Below are 22,577 nucleotides of genomic sequence, written 5' to 3' on the forward strand. Positions count from 1 at the left end.
AATACAGTACCGTTATTTGAAATAAATCCTAGCTCTACCAGATGTTTCTTTTCTTGTTCATGTAGATTTTCAAAATTTTCCGAGTACTTCTGAATCATCATATTGTTTTGGAATCTTGTGTTTTGAGTATTTAGTAATCCTTGATAGTATTGGTGTTTTTCTGTACAAATTTTCAACACGTTCTTGTAATTAAGAGTTGCTCTCAGGGCTCTTTTAAAAAAGCAATGTTTCCTTTCGCAGGATAATGTGCAGTATGATTTTAATGGCCCAAGTGCTAAGATTATTCGTGGGTAGTGGGTGGTAAAGTGATGCTTCGGTCTTAAAGGAACATCTATTACGCTGCTGCGTAAACTTAGGTACTCCTCAATAAGTGATCTCAGCAAGTAGATATGTTCAATAGCAATTATGGGTGATGTAGAAATATCAACAATTTCCTTGATAAGCATGAGTAGTTGAATTGCGTCGATATTGTAATCTACTGGTAACGAGTTCAACAAAAATGGTAGAATGTGAATAATATCCCAAATTTCACAGGCTTTTGCTCTAAAAGATCTTGATTTTCTAGAGAAATCAATTGTTATTTTGGTATTTAGTTTCAGTTTTTTGCATAAGATGTTTATTTTTGCATTCAAAAAAGAAGTAGTCATAATTTTTGATTTAATAAGATGATTGAAAATTAAATATATGTCGAAATTAGCCCAGCCTTCGAAAATATCGTGAGCTACACAAGGCGCTATTCCAAAATCGAAAAAGTTAAAATATTGTAGCTCGTTCAATATGGTTTTCCTTTTAACTCCTTTATACGATGTTAAGTTATTGTCAGCTTTCATTCCTAGGTCACTGATGTGAGATATTGGATCGCGTAAAGGTTTGGATTCCAAAAAGTTGTCACGAAGATCGTTTTGTGTGAAATAGCAGTAGCAACAAAAACATGCACCTCTCGAAAAATTCTCGGACAATCCTGCGATTTGATGAGCTCCCAAATTATCGCCCATGGTCACAAATACGGATCCAAATATTCTTTCAAAATGTGTCTTTCGATCAATTTCTATGCCTTCGCTTTCTAACCTTTTAAGATCTTCAACCAATACTCGTAAAATTGTGTTGGGACCATATTGAGCAAAGTCGGTATTCTTGCAAAGCAATGCAAGGTGGATATTTTCCGTCAGACTCCGTAAGTGAGGATCGAGGTTACCTAGAACCATATACACTGCAAGCAATTTATGACGTTTGACAGCATTCCCTAAAGGGTTCACTACCGCTTCTACCGCATCCTGGTACAGGAAAATATTCAAAGTTTTTGTTGTGAAAAAATTACTTTTTCTAAACTTTTCACCATCAGTATAATTTTTCAAAAATCCTGACGAAGAGGGCTTTTCTTTGAAAACTGCGTTGAAGATATTATCATCTTTTAAAATTGTTTTCAAGGTATCCAGTATTGGAACATAATAGTAAAATGAATCCGAATGATAATTATTTTTTTGAAGTCTTATAAGTTCAGGCGACACATAAGAAAAATTTTCAGTGAAAAACTTTTTCCGCATATGGGCGGAACGAAAAATCCCTTTAGGACCAAACAAATGACCCATTATTTCATCTCGACAAAAATAATTAATTTTTCGTTTTGCAACTTCGTTGAGCTTCAATTGCTCACAAGTGTCGGTAACCTTGAGCTCAAAAACTTGTTGCTGTATTTCAAAAACTTCCCCAAGAGCCACAACAATTTCCTGGATCGATGATTCAGTTACATGGTTTTGAGATATCAATTTTAACAGTAGGTTCCCGAAAATTGTTGATACTGCCTTCTCTAATCTAAACCATTTAGTTTCTTCAAACTCTGGTACATTGTTTAAAATAAATTCCTTGCCAATTGCTTGTGATTCTGTAGCAACATTTAAAGTAAATCCTGGTTCAGTATTTGCGTAGAATTTGTGAGATCGATTTGTCCTATGAAAATATGTATTATGGATCCGGAAGCTGTTCACAGTTACGAAAGGTTTCGATCGTTGGCAGGCACAAGGACAAAACACCGGTTCTCCGCGTTTTAAATGGGACACTGCATGGGACACTGTTTTACTGTAGCTGGAATCCTTAAAACCACATCCGATAACCGAACAGCCGTAATTCTTTTGCGCAACATCGGAATGGTGACGCCATTTTAAATGTTTTTTGTATGATGCTATCGACTTGAAATTTAAGGCACATAATCCAAAAACACATCTAAACTTTTTTTCGGATTTATGCAAATTGAGATGTTTTGCATAAATCTCAACGTTTTCAACAATGATTGGACACAAATTACACTGCACAGACATACCGATTGCAATAAAACAAAGAGCAATGTCGCGTATATTTGAACTTTTCGCGGCAGCTTGTACTTGGTTCGCGGTTTTTTGGTTATGGACTGTGCGGGAAGAGTAGAATCACATTTAGACGATGTGATTTTTTGTTCCTTTCTAAGAGTTTTACATCGCGGCACTTGAAAATGAGTATTTAAGCACAAAAAAATAAACGTTTCGCAATTTGTATGAAATTGTATGTTTTTCAATGTAAAATTAGATTTGATTTCAGTTTATGTCGTTGATTTTTATATCGGATTAGGAATTAGGTTTCGTGTAAATTGAATTATTTTTTGCTGTGTAGATTTTCCAAATGAAATAAGAATAACTCTGTTTGTGACATTCCAACTCCTTTCTCTTAATTCGTATCACTTTGATGTCTTCTACAAAATTGTAGCCAAGAAAATTTCCTATTAAATCATATCATTGACTTATGACGTTGGAGTTATGCTAAAGAGAAGATGAGCGTTTTCACAGTGATTAGTATGATTTTGTCTTTGAAAAAACCATTAAAAAGGTTAAAAAATCTTCAAAAAAATAAAATGTTCTAGACCCCCCGGTGGATTATTTCAAATTTGGGCTCAAATGAAAGGGGAAAGTCCCAGCTTTCGAATGGTGCAAAAATTAGCGATGCTAATTTTCGATAAATAAAATCGTTCCATCAGAGACACCGTGCGTCATTAATGGTTCTTTTGGCTTCTTTTGCATCAAGTGTTTATTTTTTATAGGCCATTTTATTTAAAAAATATAGGTTTATGGACATATTTGCTCTAAATGAAAGGTGCCTTATCCTTCACTCCACCTCTCTTGCTTTGGTAAGTAATATCATGAATAAGCTTGCCAGATTGGATTTCATTGAAAAAAAAAGCCTGGACTTAGCCAATTGGCTCGGATACTGCTCAGATTTTTTGTTGAAAATTTTTAACATAAATGCCTGCATTTTGCCAGGTTTTTAGATAAATTAGCCCGGATTTGTCCGGCTCGGATAGGCGCTCTAAAAAAAATCTTACAGTTTTATTAGAAAAGGGACACTTTCTTTGGGTTTTAGCTATGTTCCTTGTGATCGGATATGAAAAATTTTGACTTTAAAATTTACGGGTTTCCAAACTATTGACGATACACAAAAAGCAGATTTTAACAAATTGTGCACAATTTCTAGCAAAATTCTTTAATAAACATCCTTAAGATCTAAGATGTAACAAAACCATTAATATATATAAAAAAAACTTTGGCTATTGTGGTGAAAAATGGTTGAAATACTGTCAAAAATATCGTTTGAAAATTGTATTTGAGGTAGTTTTGTAATAAGAATCTTGACTGGCAGAACCTTTTTTCTGTGGTTGAAAAGTCGCTTACTTCAAAAGCCTAAAAATATAACGTGAACTGGGGAAACTTTGATCAACATGAAATTTTCGCAGATTATCATCATTAACTAAGTTTGAAGTTGAAATGTCTGAAAACTGTTTTCTACGTTTGAAAGCCAATAAATTGAGTTTCAAATAGGCTGAATTAGGATTGTAGTTAGAGATTTTTTAATATTACTTAAAATCTAATTTTAAAGTTTTAAATTATATTTTTTCGAAGACTCACAAACAAGCACCTCTCCTCATAAAATGATAGCATTTAGAAGAAAATGGGTTGTTTTATATGAAAGTTTTACTTTCTTTCTTTGTATAGGTATAGTTTTTAAGTTATTTTATGGTCATTCGATGATAATTTTTGTATATTTAAATAAACGGACATTTTCTATGAGAAAGCCTGTACATAACAAATGGCTAAGAACCCTATAAAATGGTTAAGTTTGAATGAAAAAAAGAACATAGAAATAGTGAGAGGACCTAGAGAGTTGCATGAAGATAAAATTTAATTTGTTTTTGAGGCCGAAAAATATTGAGAAATGTTGATAGGAATCCTATCGAATTGAATTAGTATTCATGACAAATTATGATACGTTTCGTAGAGCTAGGTACATTAGACTTGTTTAGATCCTATGAACGATCCGAACTTAAATTTTAACCTTGTCGTGTTGTTAATTAGATAGTGAATACAAATTTAGGACACCAGTATTTTAAAATGTAATTGGTGATAATTACAGGCTATGTACACGTGGAAGAGCCGCATCAGAGCCCGAGCAAAACATCCTAGTAAGAAGGGCAAAGTGCCTTTTACTTGTCTAGTTTTTACTTCTTTTTTCTGCAAGACACCTCCAATACCGACCGAGACCATTTATCCGTGGAATGAAGCGGAACCTTTTGTCGGTGCAAATTCCTACGGACGAAAGTTTCCTCCGGTTGGATCCCCGTAATATGTTTCTAATTAGCGAACAAGGCAAAGAAACGTTTCTTGTGAAAACCAAAATCACAACACTCCTGTCGGGGGTTTTGGTTTGCCATTTTCCCGTTCCGCTGATGGTAGGGTGCTGTTTTGTGGTTGCTGTTAACATTTTAAAACCCACTCTTCCCTTTGCGACTTTTCTCTGAATAGTTCCAGAGCCCAAGGCTACAATTTACTGAAGGTTGTTCTACAATTTGGAAACAAACTTGAATTTTCCTGCCCACTCCCCATCTTAATTTTGGCGGCACAGAAAACAAAAGTGTGAACCTCTTGTTTGCGGCACTCTTAAATTTGACATTAATAAGTGATAGTGACTTCCTTTCAAGAGAACTGATTTAAAAAAATGTTTATATTTGAACCATACATATCTGTACATTTTATTTTCAAGTTTTCTACTGTGCTTCAGCGACTACCTTGACCAATGTTTCTTTTAAAGATTTTCTAGTTTGCGATGTTCTAGGATGTTCAAACTTCCAAGCTGAGAAAATAACTGCATAGTTTCGTTTTGCTAAGTACATCAGCTGCTTAATGGTTCCCAGAAGTTTTATTACGTGATGAAGCTCATCGTATTATCTGGATAAAGTCTAGAAGGAGAAGTATCTATGGATATTCTATAAGAAGTGTTCTGATAAATTATTCGAAAATTTTAAAAAGCGCGTTCAACAGCCAATTGAAATCGGTTTCAATCGATTTCGATTGGTTAATTGTTGTTCGCTCAGCCAATGTTGTGATCGAAACTAATCCGATTGACGTTCAATGAAGCCAATCGAAGTCGATCGAAATCAATCGAAATCGATCAAGCTCGAGAGCAGGATTCGTTTCTATCGGTTTCAATTACACTAACACACATGCAGTTGCTTACTGTCAAAAACAGCTGATTTGGTTTGTTGTGGCAAAATTATTAGAAGAAATGACAGTGGTGTCATTCGGTGCGGTGTTCTCTGTCGTGTGCTTGTCGTGCTGAGTCGGTGGTGCTGTGTCAGTTGTGCTGGTCGGTGGTGCTTATCGGTGCTCAGCCATTCTGGGTCGGTGGTGCTGTGCCAGGTATTCCGAGTCGGTGGTGCTGTGCCAGTGAAAGTGATGGCGGTCGATGTCGTTTCGGCGGTGCTGTGCTAGAAGTGCTGTGTAAACCGTCATCAGACGCAGCATAATTTGAGGAGAATGTAGTTACGCGTGTTTTCTTCTTGTCCGGACTCTGAGGGGCCTCTCCCGCAGCATTTCCGCCTATGTGGGCAGATCCCGTAACTTCTGGGAGATATCAGGGCTTTAAGTTCGGTACCGCTATGACCTGAGGCAGGACCGTCGGGGTGATGTACCATCTCTATAATGTTAGACACTGGCTGGAACCCTCTAAAATTTTCTCCTTTTTTTATTTGCATTTCTTTATTTTGTATCTATAGGTTGACCATGCAATTCGTTTGCTCGCTACCTCGTCATTAAAAGTACACAGCTGAATTAGAAAATGACAACAACTAAGCGCATTAGTGTTAGTGTCTGGCTGTTCATTCAGCAGCCTGATAGAAATCGATCGAAGTCAATTGGAAAAACAGCTGATCAGCTGTCAATCCATTTCAATTGATTTCGATTGAGTCCTGTTGAACACACCTAAAATCACAAGGATTCTTTCTTTCCTGTTTCGAAATAAGTCATTGTATAACTATCATGTTATATGTGAGCTTGAAGTTAACGATTGCCAAATGATATAAGCAATTTTCTGAATAATGGTCAAAAGCAGTGATGGTAAATTTCGCCCGTCACGCTTGAACCGTCTAGTTTTGTTTCATCAAACGAATGGCACTGTTCTCAATTGACGGAGCCTCACTACTCGCATGACGGATAAAGCACGACAACAATTAACATTTCTCCATCATCGACTGGCGAAGCTCCTACACATGGTCAAAATTTCTCCTGAGAGTGACTGGCGAATTTCTTCACACTTCGATCGGCTGCTGACGGCAGGTAGGGGAAAACTGTACAAGACGCACCAGCTAAGCATAATTGCTATTTACAGCGATACCAATCATTTAAGAACCAAATTGAAAGTTGACGACGATTTAGGGATCAGAATTACGTATTATCGAAAAGAAAAAATATGAGAAAAACACTATTTTGACTACATTTTTGTAAAAAAACTAAAACAGCCAGAAAACAAACCGCGGGGTAGAACGCCAAAGCTAGTGGACAGAACGCACCAAACATGAAGGGTGGTAAGAAATGGAACAACGATTATACGGAATGTTATTATTGAAACATCAAATATTTGATTACATGTTCATCGTATTTTTGTAAACTAACCATCCTTTGGCTAAAAATCATTTAGTGTTGCTAAACTCTACGAAAATTTCGCTTTTCAAAATACACTTTTTAATATCCTTATATATAAAACGCCTTCAAGTAGGCAACGAAATTCAATTTTTTTTGACTGATATGGTGATATCGTAGCAAACATGGCGGCCGATAATTTTTTTCGAGTCGAATATTGGTGCACCGTTTTAACTCGAACAAGGACGAAATTTGTTATAATTATGCATTGTTATCGTAATTTGGGAGTCAGCAAATAAAAAGAATGGCATTTTGTTTTGATATTCGGGTTTTCTCAAAAGTTAACAGCATTCAAAATTTGAGCGTAAAACACGTGGTCTTGTGGGCATTCTGCCCCAATTTTCATCTGAACGATTTTTAATAAAATTTTGTAGGAAGTTAATAAAATACAACAAAAATTTTATAGTCTTCCGAAAGTGCACATGAGTGGATAAACGATAAGCTGTAGTTTTATAAAATTGCGCAGGATGTTTTACCATAAAACCTTATATGTTACTTATGAAAAATAACAAGTTTCACGCTGATTCCATTAATTCTTCTGTTTCTAAGAACTGAAGTAGTTTTTGTGAACTTTTCATCTTTTGAATGATGAAAAAGCTTGTTTGCTACAATATAAATAAAGAAAAACATCATTTGAAGCCGTTGGTTAGTGTATATTTGAGAAATAATGGCATCGGCCATCTTACCCCGCTGGTGCGTTTTGTACAGTTTTACCCTACAACTAATTGAACGACTTGCTGGCAGAGAGCAACAATAGCAATAAAAAACTGAAAACGAGCTTGCTGGCAGGAGCAACAATAATAATAAATGCTTTTCTTGTTCGTCTTCGGCTTGCTGGCAGGAGCAACAATAATAATAAATGCGTTTCTTTTTCGTCATCGGTCGTTTGAATGCGATTGCTTGACTAGGTTATTATTTTAGCTTCAAATGACTGCACCCAAAATAATCCGCACGTCGTGGCTACGTGAAAACTACATAATTTTTATCCAATTGATTTTCACGTAGTTCCGATCAATATACCAGGTAAATGCACCTCAATAAGAATTCGTACTTTATGAAATTCAGTTACAAATTACGTGAATTTCAAGTGAGTTCGATACGATGTGATGATGAAGAATACATAAAATAATTTTTGTTTGGAAATGAAATTGGGGTTGATTTAGTAGAGGCTTTTTTTTTTCTCTGATGATACTAATAAAAGAAATAAAAGTTTTATTCAATTTAATTTATTTTCACTGTATTCTTCAAAACAAAACACTGCACTTCTTTTAACTGCACTTTTTAAAATCAATTCGATTTCCGGCTTTTGTTGCCCAGTTAATTTTGGTTTCCAAAATCCTGAAAAAAAAACTTATTTCAATAATAACTACAAAATTAAGAAATGATAAATAACTCACCATTAACGATGTGTCCATAATACCCTCTGGCATTCGTTCCAGCACACACGCTCTTCCTTCTCGATGTGCCGGAACTTCTCTTATCTTAGCACTTTTCGACCTGTGGGAAAAATATATTTTCTGTCAGCGGGGATCAAATTTTTTTTCATAGACTTACCCTTTTCTTTCGATTTACACGAGCGTAAAAATTTCAGCACAAAACCTTGATAAGGTTCAGAAAAAAACCATGAAATCACAGAAAAAACGTCCAACCCAATTTTCGCAACTTAAACAAAGCTCAACAAACTGATTGATGTCACTCTTTTTCTTATAAGAATTTGCAACCAAACGTTTGAGAAAATTGCACAATTGATTTCAGGAGCCATTCCGTTAGAATTTACGTGAAATTCATGAGGAAAAAAAATAGTTTCTCCGAATTCACGTAGAATCGATTGGATGCATCAAAAGCTCAGTCTACGTGAAAAATACCGTAGAAATAATTTTCAAATTATTTTGGGTGTGGGGAATGAATGACTGGCAAACGAAGTGACTGGTCGTTAAGAGCAAACGCACCAATACGGGAGTATACGCGGCCCGGTTTTGCTCATTTCAGCGGACCGGTTTTGGTATACACACTCTTTCGCGCACCGGGCGGTAGTATTAACTGTTATTAAATTTAGCTTTGCACTGAGAAAACTTTTGCAGAAAATCTTGATCTTGAATGAATATACGGACCGACTAAATTTTCGGAGTAGTGAGTTTTTTTGCTTGAATTTTGATTATTGAATGGTGATCGCGGTTTTTCGACGGGTTAGCTGCTATCCGTGAGGAGACGTCAAAGTCTACAGGTTGAATATGCCGTGCCGTACAGCAGCAGCAGCAGCTAAGGCCAAGCAGCTTCGAGCTACCAGCAAACGGACCCGATAACGAGTACAGCAAGAACTTCCGGACAACAGCAGCCGGAATCATCATACAGCGGAACCTGCGCAAAATATGCCAGCTGCTGTGGAGTTCCACCATCAAGCAGGAGGTTTTCCGCCACTGGTTCGAGGACTTAGGCTTCAGCGAGTCGGAACCGTTCGCCCTGATGCAGCGATATGGAAAACCGTGTTGCGTCATTGCCCCTTTTCAAACCTCTTGATACTGCTGATGGAAACACCCGGCCGCAGTATCAGCGGCTTGACGACCGATAAGTACGAAACGTTGATCATACGGAAATCTGTCAAATTCAGATAAATTACCGGATTGTGAATCTTCGCCACCGGGCCATTGATGAAGATTGGATGGCATCCGAAATCGACGCGTTGGGTATTTAGTTTCTTCACGGAAAAAAATTGAGTGGTCATCCCAAAGACGCTGTCATGATAATTTTACCATTTCAGCGCTATAGTATTTTCAACCACGAAAAGTTTAACATCGATTTTGTGAAAGTGAGCATGAAACAATATTGAAATTACTATGTACCTGGTAATTTTCGATAACTCTCAATGTTTGTTGTCGAAAATACTATATGGTCATGATAATTTCATCATAATTTCTATTACAACTACCGTCCGCATATTAATTTTGACATTGTGGCACCAATTCATATCAACAAAATATTACGCACATCGTACTTTTGAGAACAAAACATATTTGACTCAAAAACATAAGTGCGTATGATAATTTTACTATGGTAAACATTCTTGTTGTTTACACTAATTCAGGATCATTAATCATCAAACCCGTTTTTTAAAAAAAACTAATTTTGAGCTGCTTTATAGTTACATAACTTTGAAAGTCATTCCAGAGCATCGGGAGAACACACTAACATTGACCGACGTGTGTCGGAAGTGTGAATTTTCATGTTTCAAATAATGTCATAATGCATGCATGCAAATAAACAAACAAACATACATAGTAATTTTACTATTTAAATCAAGCTCCTCGCTCCTCCTAATCTTTATCATAACACATACTAGTTTCATCATGAAACATATTAATTTTACTAGGGACGAAGTAAAACAAAGCATCATTTCATTGACAATTTTACTAGAACGCAGTCGTATTTACTATGCGCAGCCAAATTGAGCACATGGTAAAATAGCTATGCATAAGGTATTATACACAACAAAACATATTTGACTCAAAAATATGGTCGTCTGTTGTTCGTTTAAACCACGGATTTAGTAATTTTACTATGCTTTTTTTTTGTGTGTAGAAAAAGATTTCGTCCAAACTATTACGACTGATGGTACATTTTACCATGTAATCAACAATAAAAATAAACATTATTTTAATTTTTTTTTTTTGATTATTTAGTCATCCGATAATACAAATTTTTGTTATAAAAATATCAAAAATTAATTTTTCATAGGTTGATGTAACATCCGATATTTTTGTCGGTATTTTGTACAATTAGCTGTAGATTTTTTTTGTGTTTAACTTTGTTTTATAATGCTAAAATTTACTAAATACGCTTGTGGGTTTGATTTAATTTTGTTAAGAAACAAAATAGCCATTCAAAAATTCTTAATCCTAGGTGTTACAAACCAACATCACAAATTGTGTTCACAATGATATCATGATCATTATTATGGTGGGTGGTAGTGGGAGGTCATTGACTCAGCTAGATGTGGTTTCTTGCTGCGGTTGATTTCGATACGTTCATCGGAGTTTATTCTTCTAGAGCAACCATAACTTTTAGCAAAACCTAAAATTCGAAATTAATACATCAATATGGAACTTTGTAAACCAAGAAATAATTCTCACCTCGTCTCACTAGAAGATACAAAATTTGAAAGTGTTTGTACGGTTCCAGCGGATGTCCCATTTGGTGGTGGTGCTGTTGCTGCTGGTGGTACTATCAGTGACGGCTGGTTCCTTTGGTGGCTATTATGGCTGAGGAACTGGGCGAGTGATGATGATATCTTCCGTCAGAGTTAAGTCTTATGCTGCTGCTGTGATGTGGATTTTTTCGCCGGATGGCGAAGTTTTTCTTTCATCTCCTGCGTAGTTTTTCGAGCTGTACGGAGGGAGAATAGAAAAAAATAATATTTGTGCTAAACCGAACAGTTTTTTCACTTACCATTCAATCTTTGACACACTTCCGGTCCCCTCGCGAGCAGAATTCCGTCCACACGAATCAAAAGAAGAGCCACCACAATTGCTTAATTAAATTTTTAATCAACAATTGTTTACCAAATTTCTCTGGCAATGAAATGTCAACAAACTTTACACGCTGATTGTCGTTTGTTTAATTTAGCCTCAAATGGTAGATTTTTTTCAGTGCATGTTTGCTCTCGCCCCTTTCAAGTGAGCAAATTTGGTGATTTTGTCGGTCCCGACGGCAACGGCCCTATTTTACTCACCATCATACTAACCCCCGGTGCGGTATCAAAGTGATTAAACTCGTGAGCATTTTCACTTTGCTCGCGATTGCTGCGGATGCTCTAAGGAACAGTCAATTGAGTTTGACGGACCAAGAGGCTTCACAGTCACAGCTTCACGCCTCATGACGATGACTTTTGCCAAGCCTGATTAAAAGCCAAATTTCTCATCAGAGCTGCTATCATATTATTATTAACAGTAACTACCGATTTGACTAGCCTGTGCTGTTTCTGCTATGATTGTTTCTCAATCTGGTATAAAGCTCCAATTATTATAGTATTTCATATCTACAAGGCGTTTCCCGAATTATTACAAGAAAACTTCAATTCAGTTTTTAAAGTAGAAAGTAGGCTTAATAGCAAAAAAAACCATAACCAAGACATCCGGAATGAGCTAATAGAATAGTTTCTATGGAGTTTTAAATTGTTTTAGGCTCGGTTGCCTTTTGTTGAATTCAATGGTTTAGCAACAGGTAATTGGTTTGGAAATGAGCTACCATTTATTCATTTCTATTCGTCAAGTCCTTACAAGCTAACTTAGACCTATAGCGATAACTATCTTGTCGCTTAACCTAAGTGATTCTCAACTCAGAATCATTGCTTAAATTCTATCGTATTCTGGGCTAACCACCCAGAATAAACTGCCAACACTGCAGGGTAACTCATAACCACTTGCTGTGTTGGCTGAGTTTAGCGTGCATGATGACAACATTTATATTGTTGTCATCATCATTGACCGTCATTAACTGTCAACCGCTATTGTTCTCAATATGCGAATTGACGAAAGAGGACGAAACCAAAACAATCGGTTTTGGTTTTGCTCGAACGTGGCCGCGAGGAATATTGAGTCCGGAAAACCGTAAGTATCAACACCTTTTTTGTACAATGCCGTCTTAAAATTAAAAAAAAATATATACGGATGACAATAGTCACTATTATTTCCATTAGGAGAGCTTGCCAATTAGAGCAATGGTGTCTCGAACCATCTTTATTCTTCAGCATGTGCACTTTGGACATCCGTAGAATCTGTTATGAGCTAATATGAAACTTTTGTCTGGAACATCTAGCACTCTGCACCTTACGTGAAACGTGAATTTTGGCATTTATGATTTTTTTTTAATTTTATTTCAAGGCATTTATGATTCAATTTTGTTTATTTAGTAGAAAATCTTCTAGCTCTAGAGAGAATTCATTCATAAGCTGGGAACGGTTGATATTTTACGCGACCCGTGTTAGACAGCTACCGGTTTTTTTTCGGAAATCAAATTTCACTATAACAAAGCCTGCATTAATAAAGTGTAAAGGTTACTTTCTCTTACACACGCCTGATAATTATTCCAGGTAAGGCGCTAGCTATTTATGTGCTATCCTTGTTTATGAAAAAATAGTAGATTGTTTATCACGTAAAAAAATATATCGTGGAAACAATCTAATTTATGGTTTATTTTTCAAGAATTAATATTAGAAAAAATGCAAATATAAAATTGGTTAAAAAAGAAAATTTATACAGTTATTGTTTAGTTTTCTTAAAGTGAACCATACTTTTGGTAAAAAAAAAACGAAACAAATTGCATAAGCTAATAAAATGTAAGTGGTACAATTGTGGGCTTGTATAGTTTATCTACGGGATCATGTATCGTTTTTATTTTTGAAGCATATAAATTTGAAGTTATACGCTGTCAGGAAACGCAGGCTAGTTACCAAATTTTTCCAAAAAGATATGATGAAAATAAGAAAAGGGGATCAAGTATCCCCATTCTCCGCTATATACAAAGTGTCGGTATGTTTAGTGTTAAAAAACATGAGGCTCGTGTCTCATCGTTTTGTCACAGCCAACATTCTACATTTTAACTAGGTTCAGAATAAAAAATCTAACTAAAAATTATTTGGTGAACCGTCAAACGGGGTATCATGAAATATTTATATAACACCACACTGAATCAATTTTTAATTTAATGTATTGTAATAAAGTTATCTTTCAATGATTACAAAATGATGATGACATTATTTCTCACATCTTAAGCTTGTTTTTTTTAAGTTTTTTTTTAATATAAAATTTTAAAAATTTAGCAATACATTTGCAAATTTTATCATTTTTCGATATCGAAGAAACTTTTCCCAGTATGATGGATTGGCTTGATAATATTACCTAAAAACTTTTTACTGGTTTCCTCATGCTATACCAACACTGTTGGTGTAAAAATATTTATCAAACAATCACCCATTTTTTTTTAAATAAATATTTTTATGATTTTGTTAGGTGTCTGGGGTAAAATGCAAAAAAATGCAAATCAAAGAAACACCCTGTTAATCTCGTATCCATGTGCTGGAATATTAGGGGAGAGTGGGGATACTTGATCCCCTTTTCTTATTTTCACCATATCTTTTTGGAAAAATTTAGCAACTCGCCGTCTTTGACATTTTCTGACAGCGTGTAACTTCAAGTTTCTATGCTCCAAAAATTATAACGATACTCGAACCCGTTGATGAACCAGAAGCATTTTCGTGGGAGTAAAAAAATTGCGATTTTTGTGAAGTTAGGGGAGACTTGATCCTTTATTCAGGAAGCCTTAATCCTTGTATAAAAATCAAACAAAACCCCAAGATAGAATGTTAATTGACTATTTTGGTCATGTTTGTTCTCATTTCACAATTTATAGCAGACATAAGAAGAAAATTCTATAACTTTGTCTCAACGCTAATTACATTGCATACTTAAAGGCGCTATTTTTTATAATTAATGGAAAATTAATTATTTTGCTCTTTTCTTCAGACAATTGTTTGATAAATATTAGTTTTTGGATAAACATTAGTAATTTCGTAATCAGCAATCATAATGATCAATTCAGAAGGAGAATATGCCGTTTGGAAAGGGGATCAATTGTACCCATAATCAACATTTTAGAAAACTTTTTCTGAAAAAAGTTGAGAGTTTTCCATTGCTTGGAAAATATGGCATTATGAAGTTCATTTTACGCTCGAACGATTGATACATTGGAACAAATATTTTTTTCATAATTTTCCCATGTAAGGAACATGTTAAAGTGATGAAAAAAGATCTTCAAGTTACATTTTGTGAATTTTTTCAAACAAAGTTCAATTACTCAAACAATTATTTTGTTAAAATTTTTCAAACTGCAAGCATTGTTATACTGCTAATTTTGGCACATTTTCCTAGAACACTTGATCTTTGTAAGACATTCCAGTATCGAGATATAGCTAAGGAATCAAGTATCCTCATTCTCCCCTAATGTTTACATCACGCATTTGAAACATTGAAATTCATTCAAACATTTATTTTTATGATTTCAGCTTGTAGAATTTTTCGTAGTATTATTTAACCCCTAGATGTATGCAACATCTTTTTTTCAGAAAAAAAAATTAATATTTGTTTTTATAGACCAAAAAATTACTGCAATTGGTGTTTTGATGCGTAATGGTTTTTAAAGCATCGCAAATATATGAAAAACTATAAATTTTCATACGTGTTCATAAGTCTTTTTATTAAAAACAAAGTTTGTTGGAAGTCGACCCATTTTCTAAGGAGGATGAAAATCGCATATTTTTAGAAAATTAAAAATAACTAAAGAATCCAATATTTTTTCTATCGACGCCAATTTGATGTCCCATCATCCTTAAAACTGTTGATGTTAACGAGCTTTGATCACCGCTGATTCTTATTGGCTTTTCTGGTTGATACTTTTCGGTGAATTTGAAATCAAATAAAAACAATTCTTTTGACGTTTCGGCCTACTACCTTCAGCCATCCTCAGAAAACTATATTATAAACAAGAAACTTAAATTAATACAAAAAATTCTTCACAATATTCCATCACAATTTCACTGCACTTTTGCACTTACGATTTGTATCGCCGCGTGCTTCCTGAACGGCTGTCTTACTTGATTTAAGTCCGGTTTTGAATCGCTTCTAGCAGCTGGCGTCTATCATTCCCGGTGTCGTCGTGATGTTGGTTGTTGTCGTCGTATTCGGTGACGTCGTTTTTGAATCCGTCGTTTTAGTTGCGAATTGTGGCGTCTCTCTTAGTTTTTTAATAATTGAGCTATATATTTTAGAAATTTCAATCGAATCTTGCTTGATGTTTACTGTTCTTCCTTTTTTGAGTTTTATGTGTAGTGTTTCAGCTGTTTTTCGTTTTCCTTCTTGGTTTACTCTTTCTTAAATATATGCTTTGTCGAAGTTAAACTTATGGTTCTGTTCTATGGCATGTTGTGTCAATCCTGTGGCTCTGGTGTTTTGTTTGAGACTCGTTTTATGATTTTTAATCCTTTTTTCCAGAGTTTGAGATGTTTGTCCACAGTATTCTTTCCCGCATTCACAAGGAATTGAATATACCCCATTTGTCTGTTTTAATTTTGGAATTTGGTCTTTCGTTTTTGTGAAAAAACAGGTTTTAATTTTGTTGATTGGTCTCGAGGATGCAATTATGCCATGATTTTTCAGTACTCTACTGGATTGAGCGAAAAAGTTAGAAAGTTAGATTTACTGTGAACATAATTTTCTTAGAAGTCATTGAAGTTGAAAATTGTTGCATGTTGCCCCAGTTGAACTTGAAAATCAGATAAAACGTCTAGAGATTAACTGACGTTTACTTTATGATTAAAAAAGTTTTTACTTTAAGGTAATAAATTCATTAAAGGTTAATGCAGTTTGTCTTTAATTTAATGAAAGTGTTATTTCAAATGAACGTTTCCTAATTGTTTTGTGTTACATATTCTGTTTTTGATTTTCGTATCTGTGTAATCTTATGTCTGATATGAATACAGGACGTATTTTTCCTTTGGATTTTGCTATGGCATGGTAACATGGTCACTTAAAATGTTTTCTTTGTACTATGCTTTTGAACTGAACATTGAATTTGAAACCAGCATGTCTTAACGGTATATGAGCGATTTTCTCCTCGACAAAGGCGAAAACGATCAAAAGCTTAGTTGTCTTATTTTGTTTTTATCAAAAATTTCCAATTGAGCTTTGCAAAAAGCGAACAATCATATCCTGATTCTTTTACGAAATTTTCGAAAGAAAAGTGTTCGAAAAGCAAGATTCTATCCCAAGTCCATTGCCACGCTTTTCACATAGCCATCGGAAAAGCTTTATCCGCTTTTGATAGCACAAAATGTTGGATGCAAGTTGGGGATAGGATAGGTACACTACAGTAGATGCCGGCTTGGACGGTTTACTTACTTTGATCTTGGGAAATTCGTATTTGATGCTGCGTTTAACTTCCGTTGAGGACAACAATGAAAAAAGATAAAAGAAGTAGGAAGAATAACTAAATATGAAGGATCATAAAAAATGGGAAAGAAGTTTAGGCAAAACAAATGAAAAATGAAGTCATGTATCCATAAAGAAAAGACATAAGAAAATAGATACAATTTAGAATAAACTAAAACAAATGAGTTATCTAAATCGTGAAGCTAAAGTCGGTCGATGCCTTTAATGGTAATGGCTCTCATGCTTTCGGTGCAACAGCACGATGAGTAGGTAGTAAGGTGTTGTTGATTCATCATCATGATGGTTTGGCGGGAAACGAGACAACAACAAAAAAAGCATCATTGAGAGCCTTTGGAATAGGTATCATACAGTCATGCACCGTCATTCACATTCTCGATCCGTCAGGCTTCACTAGCTTCTTGCTCCCCGGACGACGACGATGACGACGAAAACGACGGCTGGTGGTGAAAGTCGTCAAAATCCAGCATCGTCCTCCTCTTAGTCACCCCACCAAAAACGACTAACTATATCATGCTGAAATATGACTTGGCGCCAGTAATTTATGATACGGAAAACGTGTCACCGCGTGTCATGCATTTGATGTTGTGCGACTAGGACTGACTACGACTATTATATGATAATGGCGCGCTGTGGTAGCTTTGCCGGATCCTAAATGTTGACGAGATAATGGATTAGAACTATAACTTTGTGGGTGACACGAGTAGAAACTATGTAATTACGAGTATTTTTACTTACCTTCTCAAGGTGTATGTAGGCATAATGCAGAAATTTTTCACCACTTGACGGTGACCGTGGCTGTTATCTCTGTCTAAATAGAACTTCAAACTTCTTTAAGAAGCTTTAACCGGGCAACAACTTTTACTCAAATTCAAACTCTTAGGTCATCATCTCGTCTTGCAAATGTTCACCCAAAATGTTTAACATTTTGGGATTTTCTCATTTTTATGAATCTCAAGCAGTAAAAAAGAATTATTCTTATTCTCAGAAAAACATGAATTTTATTTCGAATTCGAAAAATTCAATCAAATCGACCCAGAACCTTGTTTTGGTATGCCATACTTGCCATACCTACGGTTAATTTATTCTGTTTTCAATAATTTTTAATGCAGCATATATTCCGTTTTCGGTGTGGCTCGTTTTGTTGGGGAAGAATTAAGCTTGACATTTCAGGATTAAAGTCAACTGTTGCACATCCGTACAGATGTTTATCAAACATTTTTCGAGGGGACGAGATACCGAAGCTCTCATCCAAATAACGTCCTCCGGAGGTTTATACTAAACCGAAAGTCGCTGGTGCTGCCTGAAATTTGAGATTTTCTTGCGTTCATACTTGGAAGCCCCTCTATAGACTTACGACCACGCTTGGGATTCAAAACAAGGTCTTTTATGTGCCGAATCTTTGCCACCGCTTCACTCTTTTCGAAGAGTCAACTTGCCTCATAACCAAATTATGAACGAGTTTCAATTGTGTGACAAACGTCTGCTCGTGATGAGGCGAGGGAGAAATAATCATGAATACGCGTCAGTCATTCCTATCATTCTTGATTTTGATGAAACCGCAATGCACGAAGCGATTCACCTAAGAGTTGAATCCTTCATCAGTGAGGGGTGCACACAAATGTTTACGACAGGGATTAGAAAGTTAAGTTTAACTGATATTCTGATTTTCAAAATTTAAAAAATTTCTATTATTGAACTCAAATGTTCAATCAAATCTTATAATTTTAAGAAATTATTGATTATTTTAACATCGAGGGTTTTGTAAAATATTAAATTGAATAGAAAATGATATAATTTTATAAAAATTCAAATTTTGATCCCTAATCTAGTTCGAAAAGATTTAAATCTAAGGTTTATAAAAAAGAAACTTTTAAAGGTGGTGAGAATGCTTGAGAAGGATTATTTAACCTGAACAAAATCATGTAGAATATCTACTTTTGGAGCTAGAGAATGAGAATTCAAAATGAATTGAACGTGATCTAATTTTAATTTTTGAAATTAGACTCTAATATGGTGCAGAAATTTTGAAACCCTTTAAAATTTCGTAACATCGAATTATAAGTTAAAGATTGTTAATCACTCCCATCTGTACCGTTGAGCCGTCACCACGTACGCCGCAGCATCGTATCGTTGCTGTGTACCTGCAGGAACATTTTACATTATTTATTTTATCCTTACCTGTTTTTCAATCAGCACTTTTCAGTGCTAAAATTATTTTTATTTCCTTTAATTCATATTATTCTCATTTATTTTCAGCATGGGGAAGTCATCGGCCGGCTCAAGTGCCGGAAGAAAACGGATTGCCGAACCTAATTCAGGTCAATCGCCCAAAAAAGTTGAAATTTCCAATTCATTCGATGTTCTTCATAACATCGGTGATAAGAAAATATTCATATTTAATTCTGATAAGAGTACTAAGAAACCTTCTTCTTCTTATACTCTTAAAAACGAAAAGATTCCACCAATTACGGTCACGATTCCGAACTTCAATGCCTTTCGGAAAGAAATCGTCACTTCCGTCAAGGATGTGGAGATTTCTTTTCAGATCGGTCGAAGAGGAACTACTCGTATATTGGCGGAATCTTTTAATGATTTTCAAAAATTTTTAAATTATTTGAATAACAAAAAACACCAATTTTTTACGTACGAAACTAAAAGTAATCGTCCTTTCAAAGTTGTACTTCGTGATCTCACCGGCGATCAGACACCGAATGAGATCACAACTGAATTAAATTCTTTGTTAGATTTATCTCCGATTGAAGTAATTCAAATGAGGAAAAGAACCAAGACGAATAATACCATTCATTGTCGAGTCTAATTTGAACCTTTTCGAAAATCTTCTACCAATTTTCTTCAAAATATTAAGCAATGTCGTCGTTGTTAAGCCTTTTGTAACGGCACTGAACATTGTAGAATGAATGTAAGATGCATGCTTTGCGGTTCATTCGAACATAAACAATCTAAATGGATTTTTGGTTGTGATAAACCACAATCTGAATTTTTCAAGTGTGCAAATTGCGCAGGTAATCATTCCTCGAATTCCATTGACTGTCCCGTTAGGGCAAAAATTTTTGCTTCTAGGAAAAATCCCAAAGTTACCAGAAAAGTTTCTTCTCCTTCTTCCTCTTTTTCGTCTTCACACGTCAGACTGGCAACAATCTGCCTGTTCGCGGTCAGTCTCGGCCTGCATTAGAATCACGTCTTAGTAATGCTCTAAGTGATTCTAATGTTACCTGTGCTGATTCTGCGCCACAGACTCGTTGTTTAACGTTCTCAGAGGTGGTTGAGAATGGGTTGCCCTCTTCAGGTTTAACTAATAAAAATGGGAATAAACCACGTTCATGCGTAGGCTTGGGAAAGTCCCCGAAATCCAAATTCAAATACCTGTTCTTCTTCTTAATTTTCTGATCTTAACAATTTTGTTGATTTGGGCGAGATTACTGAAGAAAAATTTAAATTTTTGCATCAAAAGTTAATGGAAATGATGCAACTTATGTTGAAAGCAAATTCAGTGTTTGAAGCTTTCCAAACTTCTTTTAAGTGGCTAACAAAATTATTATGACTTTACGATTCCCTCATGGCTCCAAATAGATAAGTGTTTAAATATTATGAATTGGAACGCTAGATCTTTGCTGGCTAACCAAGATGAATTCTTTTTATTTTTGAAAACCCAAAACATACATATTGCTGCCATCACTGAAACTTTTTTAAAGCCGGACAATAACTTGAAATGTTACACTGACATTATGGGATTTTATGTGTTAATGAAAATAAAAATAGCACTATAACTGTACATATACAAAGAATAAAAGTTGTTCTTTCACATTCAACCACCCGTTTGCTTCTGAATATATTTTGGTATCATCAGGAGAGCTGTTTGTTTGCGAGTCTTGGAAAAATAGATATTTTAAAATTTTGAAATTACATTTTTTATAGCAGAAAACAATTTCAAATAAAAACCTAATTCTATCTTTTTAATACTCAATTAATAGCCTTTCGAACGTAGAAAACAGTTTTCAAAAATTCGAACTATAGACTAAGTTATTGATGATAATGTGTAAAAATTTATTGATGGTCAAAGTTACCCCTTTTTACGGTACCCCTGTTCAACTACTAATAACTATTTTAGTGCAAATTTACTCATGTAAACGTTAGTTGAAAATTCTACATCAAATTAAAGATGAGCTTTGAACCAAAGCTTTCAAGACCCAAGTAACAGTAGTGAGATGTTTTTAACGTTAAAGGAGACTTGATCCCATAGTCAGGGTGTCATAAGATTTGGCAAAATCATGCAAAATCTAAAGATAAAAGTTCCATTGAGATTTATGGCCATCTTAGTTTTCATTTCACAGTTTATAAGTGTTATTCAAACATAATTAGGTATATATTAGGCAAATGTAAACAAATCGAGTTATCAGATGGGCGAAAAAGTACGTTCGAAGACCTAGATTTTTAACCTACTCACTTGTCTGATGGATGATTTGTGTTCGAGCTATTGAGGAAACAAAATAATATTTTTGCTGAGAGCTTATGAAGCTGTCAAACTTTAATTGCGATTTTTTCGAAACAGCGATGTTGGCGCATTCGCCCTTTACTAAAATCGATGCCGAATTCTAAGAGTTTGTCTATTACCCTATTTTCATTGCATACTATAGGCGCAATTTTCTAATTTCTAGAAAAAGCTGTGTTTTGAGTCCTTTTTTTTTTTATCAACGATGCATAGCAATGATCAACATCCATTCAAAAGAAAATTATGGACTCTAGGGATCAAGAGAAACCATAACATACATTTTGGGAAACTTTTTCTTAACAAAACTGAGAGTTTACTATTCCTTGAAAATATGGCATAAAGAAGTTCATTTTATAGTCTAACGATTGACATAATGGAATAGATATTTTCATTGAAATTTTTTTGTCTGAAACATTTTCAAGTGATAAAAAATATAATGAAGTCACAAAAAAATGCAATAATTAAAAATATATATATTTATATATATATATATATATATATATATATATATATATATATATATATATATATATATATATATATATATATATATATATATATATATATATATATATATATATATATATATATATATATATATATATATATATATATATATATATATATATATATATATATATATATATATATATATATATATATATATATATATTCAATTTTTTCTAGATATTTGGATTGTTGTTTTGTTCTATTAGGCAATTTATTCTGGAACATTTGATCTATGTAAGAAATTCCAGTTTCGAGATATACCTGAGGAATCAAGTTTTCCCAGGGATCAAGTATCCTCATTCTCCCTTTAAAAATTTAATAAGGCTTTTGTTGTAGCTTTTTTATGCATTATGCATATAGCGTACGTGAAAAATGATTAGTTTTTAGAAATGAATTTTTTATTTATGAATGTGTCGATATGATTTTTTCTAACGATACTTAAGGAATTCTTTCCAGAAAAGTAACAGCGCAAAGTGTTTCTGTTTTTCCTTCAGCTCACGGGGGCATGCAAACACAATATCCTACGAGGAAAAGTACGAGACACCGAGCTGCTGCGACACACTC

This window comes from Uranotaenia lowii, chromosome 3, assembly GCF_029784155.1.
Source record: "Uranotaenia lowii strain MFRU-FL chromosome 3, ASM2978415v1, whole genome shotgun sequence".
In the NCBI taxonomy this organism is placed as follows: domain Eukaryota; kingdom Metazoa; phylum Arthropoda; class Insecta; order Diptera; family Culicidae; genus Uranotaenia; species Uranotaenia lowii.